We start from the raw sequence: 7,872 nt of genomic DNA, 5'->3' as shown, positions 1-7,872 counted from the left end.
GCCCGGCCTTCTCCTTTTTTCTTTTACTTATTTATTTTTAAGTGTTGGAAAACTATTCATTTGCTGTTGCTTGTTAAGTGAGCACATGAATAAATCACATGGTACATGGTAGAAGAGTTGAAACAGACTCTGGGTTGACAACGATAGTATCTGTATGCAAAAATGAGAGACAGAGAGAGAGAGAGAGAGAGGAGAGAGAGACAGAGAGAGACAGAGACAGAGATAGAAAATGCTGAGAAGCAGCAATGAAGAGAAGAAAATGCTGGGCCGTGGCACTTGCTGTGCGCCTTAGACCTGAAAAGCTCCGTTGGTTCCTTTGAATTCATTCAGGTCTCAGCTGCGGTGTCTGGCCTAAGGGACCGCCGATTCTAAAGTGGCCCCGTCACACGCAGAACCTGCCTGATGTTGGTTCTTCGAGTGTGTTGAAGGCTGCACCTCCTGCATTTAGGTGGGAGTGCCGGATACCCCGTCTCTGAGCGCTCCACAAAGGCTGAACGAGTGGTCAAAGGCGTTTAAGAAGAGCCAGGCAGCACAGAGGGGCCCCGGACAGGGCTGTGGAGGCAGAGAGGACACGACGGCGTCCCAGGCAGAGGGCCCAGCGTGAGCATCGGCTCATCAAGTGAGGCTCCTGCAGTGAAAACGCCAGGGTGGTGGCAGGTGGGGACTGAAGGGCGTCCCTAAGGAACTCAGCTTCGGGAAACCCTGAATCGTGACCGGGTCCGGATACTGGCCTCCCCAGCTAAGCAGCTAACCCCGCCGCGTGGCCTCGGCCCCCTCCGGGCCTCAGTTTCCCCATGTCCCTCCCGGAGCCTTTGCTGGGGCGGCAGCAGGCGCGACATGGGGGCTCGGCGCCAATGTCCCGTTGGAGGTTAGCCTGCTGGGCCGAGGCGTCAGCAGCTGCGCCTTCATCACCTGCTTCGGGACCCGCCGCAGCTGCTCAGGGCCCAGCGGGGCCACATATGCGACGCTGCCCGGGCCCGGAGAAGGCTGGCCGCCGCTTCCGCCATGGCGAACAAGGAGGGGACTCGAACCTGCGTCACTGGGCGATGACACCTCCAACATACCTCACCTGGTAAAGCGGCGGGCTAGGAGTGCCCGCAGGCCGAGACACCTTGGAAGGCGACCGTGCCCGGCCGGGAAGGTCCGGGAGCCAGCCCTGCCGTCGCTGACAGCCACCGCGGCGCCTAGAGTTGATCAGCATAGCGGACTCACCTTATTTTCTCATTGCCTGTCACGGATGTGTTTAACACTCAGATGTCACCTCTGGAAGCTGTCCCGGATCTCCCAGGCGGAGGTCTTTGAGGTCCTAAAGTCCCTGGCCCTAAAGTTATCACATTATCCACGTGCTCTGATGTCATCGTGCATCCCAATCAGCGGAGGATCCTGTCTGGACATGCGGAGTCCTGAGAGGGGTTGCAAAGTTTGAATTTTTAAGAAGAGTGCTTCCCAACTCCCCACATTATTCCCATGTCACCCTACTGTCTCTCTCCTCACCCACCCAGACTGCGTGTACCTTGAAGAGAGACATGATATGTTACTCACTCGGTGCCCAGCACAGGCCCTGCCCAGAACGCACGCTCAAGGCATGAAAGATGGACGGATGCATAGAAAGCAATAAATGAATGAGTGAACGAATGAATGAACCCACCCTCTCCACATGTGCGTCCTAACCATCCAGCTCCACTGCCCCATCTTAGTCAGAATGATTGCCTGTCTTACAGGGTCCAGGCTCTGGGCACCCTCCCCATCGAGTCTTGTAGCTGCAGGTGTGTACACATGTCCCAGTTCCTCTCCCCAGGAAGGGTAGGAGGTCCAATGGTCAACAAACACATATTAAGCACCTGGTGGGTGAGTTGCCATTCCTGCCCTGTGGGGTACACAGGTCTAGGTGGCGAAACTGGCATTTGAAGCACAGTATGATGAGTACCATGAAGCCAGGAAAGGCTGGGGGGCCAGGCTGGTGTCAGAGAAAGTTGTAGAACATCATCATCATCATCGTCGTCATCAATATATTGAATTCACGATGCTCCCTGCTATTTTTTAATCATGAATTTCCTATTATGGGTATCTTACAGCATTTTTATTTATTTATTTATTTTTTGAGACAGGGTCTCACTCTGTTGCCCATGCTGGAGTGCAGTGGCGCGATCTCAGCTCACTACAACCTTGATCCTCCAGGCTCAGGTGATCCTCCCACCTCAGCCCCTGGAATAGCTTGGACTACATGCATGTGCTCCATGCCCAGCTAATTTTGTGTTTTTTTTAGTAGAGAGAGGATCTCACCATGTTGCCCGGGCTGGTCTCCAACTCCTGGGCTCAGATGATCCGCTTGCCTCGGCCTCCCAAAGTGCCGGCATTACAGGCGTGAACCACTGCGCCTGGCCCGAGTCAATCTTTCCTAGCTGCTTCCCAAGAAGGGATTTATGACAACTGAGTTCTTTTGAGATCTTTTGGAAGCTCTGCTTTTCAGCAGGTAAGAAATTTCAGGAATTCAAATGCCTTCTGCGCAAAATAATTTTCATGCCACCGTGGCACATTCTAAACCCCTTCAAGTTCAGGAAACTTGAGGGCAGCAACCTCCACCGACTCCTCCGTGCTCTGTCCCTTCATCTAACCCGGCACGACTATTACAAGATGTGACATCCAACTTGTGTACAGGCTTCTATTTTAGTTGTCAGCCTACCCAGGCTCTCCTAACTTTGCTTATAATAACAGCAGCGCCATCAGCTGGCATTTGTTGAGAACTTTTACTACACCCTGGCACTTACCAAGGTTTTAAGCCAGTAGTCTGTAGATTTTGAGCAGCTACTGATTTAGGTCAGAGCTGGTAGATGTTTCCACTGGAGAATTTTCAAAAACAGGTGGAGCCCCCGCTGGATCCTGACAGAAAATGGCACTGACCCTACACAACTGGCTTTGTTCAACTGAGCACACCTGAACATCCTGGAAACTTGAACCACCAGTGGGAAATTCATCCACTTGCTCTGGCTGCAAAATGCAGAACCAACAGGAAAAAATGTGAAGCCTAAGATGTCTCTGAAAAGAAACGAGGGGGAAAAAAAAGAGCAAGAGAAGGTTTCCAGAGGCTTCCACAACCACAACGCCTCTCTAAAAACATGGCAGTCATCTACTGGCTGGTCACTTTCTCCACGTGGCTTGGGATTTGTGTCTCACTTACCGTTTTGCTCCTCACCTAGAACGGTGCTGGGCATGCCGCAGCCTTAGATACCATCTGTGGAATGCATTCATTCCAGACCTGGATTTACAATCCCAAGACTTCCCCGCAAGGCGACCAAGGGAACACGGTGACATATGGGAGCACCTGTCTTCACTGGGCGATTCCACAGCCTCAGGAACCACGGGGACGGCAGCGGGTGGGGACTGAGGGCCAGAGATATGGATGGCTTTGGATGTCCTGAGTGCCCTGCAGGTGACGGATGGTGCAGGGACTCGGGTTGGGGGGGGGGCACCGCCCCAGCGCATGCCCGGTACCTCCCGCTCTCCCCAGTAGGCTGCCCTCCACAACCTCTGGGCGGGGAGTCCAAGAGATCCCGCAATTCGCTCCTACCCGGACGCTGCTCACAGTACCTGAATGGGCATTTTTCACAAACGGTTGTATAAAGAGTTCCTTGTGGGGTGGCGGCAGAAAAAAAAGGCTAAGATAAGACTATGGCCGGTGCGGGAATCGAACCCGCGACCTTGGCGTTATCAGCACCACGCTCTTACCAACTGAGCTAACCGACCTCCTGACGCCACAGTGCCGCTGGAGCGTATAAAAAGGCTCCACGTTCGCGCCCCTCCACAAGCGATTCCTTGTGAAGCCAGCGCGCAGCTGGCTGCCTCCCGCTTTCCCCGAGTTGAGGACTCTGGTGAGGAGCCACTGCCCCAGCCCTGACCGGGTTCCTCCTGCTCTTCCCTGCCAGGCTGCCCTCGACAACCAATGGGCGGAGATGGAGCGATCCCGCAATTCGCTCCCACCTGCACGCCGCTCACAATACTTGAAAGGCGTATTTTCCACAAACAGTTATATAAAGAGTTCCTTGCGGGGTGAAAAAAACGTAAGACCATGGCCGGTGCGGGAATCGAACCCGCGACCTTGGCGTTGTATCAGCACCACGCTCTTACCAACTGAGCTAACCGACCTCCTGACGCCATAATGCCGCTGGAGCATATAAGAGGGCTCCACGTTCGCGCCCGTCCACGAGCAATTCCTTGTGAAGCCAGCGCGCAGCTAGCTGCCTCCGGCTTTCCCCGAGTTGGGGACTCTGGTGAGGAGCCATCGTCCCAGCGCTGACCGGGTTCCTCCCGCTCTTCCCTGCCAGGCTGCCCTCGACAACCCCTGGCCGGAGACGGAGAGATCCCGCAATTCGCTCCCACCTGCATGCCGCTCACAGTACTTGAAACGCGTATTTTTCACAGTTACATAAAGAGTTCCTTGTGGGGTGGTGGCGAGAAAAAAAATGCTAAAATTATGGCCGGTGCGGGAATCGAACCCGCGACCTTGGCGTTGTATCAGCACCACGCTCTTACCAACTGAGCTAACCGACCTCCTGACACCACGGTGCCGTTGGAGCTTATAAAAGGGCTCCACGTTCGCGCCCGTCCACGAGCAATTCCTTGTGAAGCCAGCGCGCAGCTAGCTGCCTCCGGCTTTCCTGGAGCTGCGGGGACTCTGGTGAGGAGCCATCGTCCCAGCGCTGGCCGGGTGCCTCCCACTCTTCCCTGCCAGGCTGCCCTCGACAACCTATAGAGTCCAAGAAATTCCGCAAGTCGCTCCTGCCTTCACGGGGCTTACAGAACCTGAAAAGCACATTTTGAAAAAGAGTTGCATAAACAGTTCATGGGAAAGAAACAAGAAACTAACAAACACAAAACTGGGACTAGGGCCGATGCATGGATCAAGCCCACCACCATGGCGTTATCAGCACCAGGCGCCCACCAACTGAGCTAACCGACCACCGACCACCTAGTGTTGCCCCAGCGTCTAAAAGGGCTGCATGTTCGCGCCGGCCCGCGACTGACTCCTTACAGACCCCACGCCACTGGCTGCCTCCCGTGTGGCCCCAGCTGCGACTTTTGACCTCCTCACTGTCATCCCCATTGGGTGGATGCAGAAACTGACATCTAGGGGACTTCAAGGAGAAGGGAGGCGGCTTCCTACAGGGAACCGCACGCTTTCACAGGGAAAATGCAAATTGCACATGGGAGGTTTGCCTCTGAAGTGAGGTTTTCAAACATTCCAATTCAATGCTGTTTTTAACTCTGAAAATCCTGCGGCCTGGCAACTTCATGTATCAAGAGCCTTTTACCATGGTTAAATCAAGCTCAGAAAACACAGAAAACCAAAGGCCAAAAGAACCACCGAATTCCCTATCGCCCAAAAAATAACGGCTGCAGGGGTCTTGACCTCCTTCTGGTTGATTTTTTTTTCTTTCACTGTCCACGTGTATTTCAATATATATATATGGAATCCTTGGGCCGGAAGCGGTGGCTCATGCCTGTAATCCCAGCACTCTGGGATAAATTAATTGATGGAATCCGAGGCCTTGCTTGAAACAGTGTATTTTGTCTTTCTTTTTGCATTTAGTAGTCTATCATTAAGCATATGCCTAAATAATTGCAAATGTCATTTTAAATGATTCCTGAGTGTTTTGAGTGGACAAACTATAGCTATCTCTCCTTTCATTTTTCGTCTTTTCTTTCAGTATTGGAAAATGTATTCATTTTGCTCTCACTTGTAAACTGACAACATGAATGAATCACATGGTATAAGGTAGAAGGGTTGCAACAGCTGCTGGGTGGACAACGACAGTACCCACCGTAAAAGCATAGTATCTGTATGCAAAAATATATAGAGAGAGACAAAGAAAATGCTGAGAAGACAAACCACCACCGTGTCCACTACCCAGACTGTGTGTCCCAGGGGCATGCTGATCTCTTAGAGGGCCTGACGATAGTGTGCTGCTGTGGCCCTCCCACTGCAGGAACACAAGAAGGGACCACTAGCTTTCTAACACTGTACATTCTGCCCTGATTATTCCACTAAACTGCTTGGACTGATGTATCATCAGGGTTCCCTGTCACAAGCGGCAGAAAACTGAATCTACCTGATTTCAAGTTTTTATATAAAGGATATTAGGCTAGTCAACCTACCACGAGCGAGGCTAGAGGACACTCGGTTAAGAAAAATGGACACTCAGTCAAGACATACCCATTCAGCCTGGCAGTGCCCTGGCCCCCAATTAGCTGTGAGTCAAAGAAACCTAATCCCTATCCTCATGGAGCTCACCACACAGCAAAGCAGGCAGGTATTACAGTGAAGGGAGAAGTTTAGGTGTTGTGCTGGGAGGCTGGGCTAGTTTCCTGAAGTCTGGGACACGTACTGTGTGCAAAGGACAAGGATGGATGGAAGAGCAGGCCAAAGGGGTGCAGCCCTCTCAGTGTACTGGTGGGGGTGCAGACATCCTTTCCATTTTGCTTACAGCTGAATGAACATTCAGAGCCTAGCTCTCTCTCTGGCATAGTATGCCTTCAATAGGTAAGAGTCATGCGTTTAAACCCGGCAGATCAAGTCATTTCTCTGTTCACACTCTCCCCTTTTGGACCAGCCCTAACAGGTCTGCCAAATTGAGCAAATAGAGATCAAGATGTCAAGTTACAATTTAATTGCAGAAAAACAATGAAGCATTGTTTTAGTGTATGTCCCATGCCATATTTGGGCCATATTTATACTAAAAGAGTATCTGTGCTGTATCTGACCTCTTCCTGTTGGGAGCAGTCCTCATGTCCAAGTCTGACCTGTGGTGGGCTGTTCACCGGGACTTGAACCCCATAGGGCTTGCAAAAATGCCTCTGTAAAATGGTCATGGGCTCAGTGATTCCATGTATCACTCTGCTTTAAAGCTTTAATTGGCAAAGAGCCAAAAAAGTCCACAAATACTACATTTCTCCATGAAAAGTGTCCACAACAGTGTCTTCCTCGGAAAAAGGTGTGTCTTTTACATTTTAATGCAGGAAAGACTCCAGCAATTAATGATCAGCAGAAAAAAGATAAAAGAAAGAGACATTTTGCAGAAACAGATGCAGAAGACAGAGTGTAAGGTACACAGATGTGCTTTGGTCAAGGATAGGGCAAGGTAAACATCCTGCATGACTCGGCAAGTTTGGTGTGCAAGTGCATAACTCCACTTGTTATATAATCACAGCTATGTAGCCATAACATGGGAAGGCTCATCACCTGGCTCAGAGCCACTATTGTTTGCAAAAGGTATGACTGTCCTGCTGACACTGGGCATATGGAGGCACACCCAGAGAAAGAGAGAGATACAGCCAGAACTGCCCACCTTGCAGAGGGACATGGGGGAGCCAGAACACAGCACAGCTTGTGCCCACAGAAAGAGTCATGCGGCTGACCCTGTAGGGAAACTCAGCCATGCAGCTGTGCGTGGAACGACAGAAGCCATAGAGCTGAAGCAGACAGCCAAGACAGACACAGACAGTGTGAGAAAGCTGCTGATGAGAAAGCTAGTGTAAGAGAGCTGCTGAATAAAACATACTTCATCTGCCAACGGCCCTGAGTGTTCCTTCAGCTATCCACCCACTCCCCTCTGACCTCAACCTGACCCTGAACCTGACAGTCTTCCTCTAAAAAAGGAGTGTCTTTTTAATTTTAATGCTGCAGGAAAGACCCCAGCAATTGATGAGCAGTGGAAAAGAGACCATTTTGCTTAAACAGATGCAGAAGACAAGGGGTAAAGTGTTTAGGTCAGATCTGCCCCTCAGATAATGTATTTTAAGAAAAGTCAGTTTTGGGGCCAAGCATGGTGGCTCACGCCTGCAATCCCAGCACTTTGGGAGGCCGGCAAAGAGACA

General features: G+C 51.4%; 3 non-coding genes across 3 annotated transcripts; all 3 read right to left on the bottom strand.

The window, feature by feature from the left end:
* Positions 1-3,670: 3,670 nt before the first annotated feature.
* Positions 3,671-3,744, bottom strand: TRNAI-GAU. The gene has a single exon. It is a non-coding gene; the product is annotated as a tRNA-Ile (tRNA).
* Positions 3,745-4,067: 323 nt separating this feature from the next.
* TRNAI-GAU lies at positions 4,068-4,143 on the bottom strand. Its single transcript has one exon. It is a non-coding gene; the product is annotated as a tRNA-Ile (tRNA).
* A 329-nt stretch (positions 4,144-4,472) lies between these two features.
* On the bottom strand, positions 4,473-4,548 carry TRNAI-GAU. Its single transcript has one exon. It is a non-coding gene; the product is annotated as a tRNA-Ile (tRNA).
* Between the last annotated feature and the right edge of the window lie 3,324 nt (positions 4,549-7,872).

This window comes from Mandrillus leucophaeus, unplaced genomic scaffold (genome assembly GCF_000951045.1).
Source record: "Mandrillus leucophaeus isolate KB7577 unplaced genomic scaffold, Mleu.le_1.0 Scaffold127, whole genome shotgun sequence".
NCBI lineage: Eukaryota > Metazoa > Chordata > Mammalia > Primates > Cercopithecidae > Mandrillus > Mandrillus leucophaeus.
The sequence above is the reverse complement of the archived record's forward strand: the minus strand, read 5'-3'. Positions and strand labels throughout refer to the sequence as shown.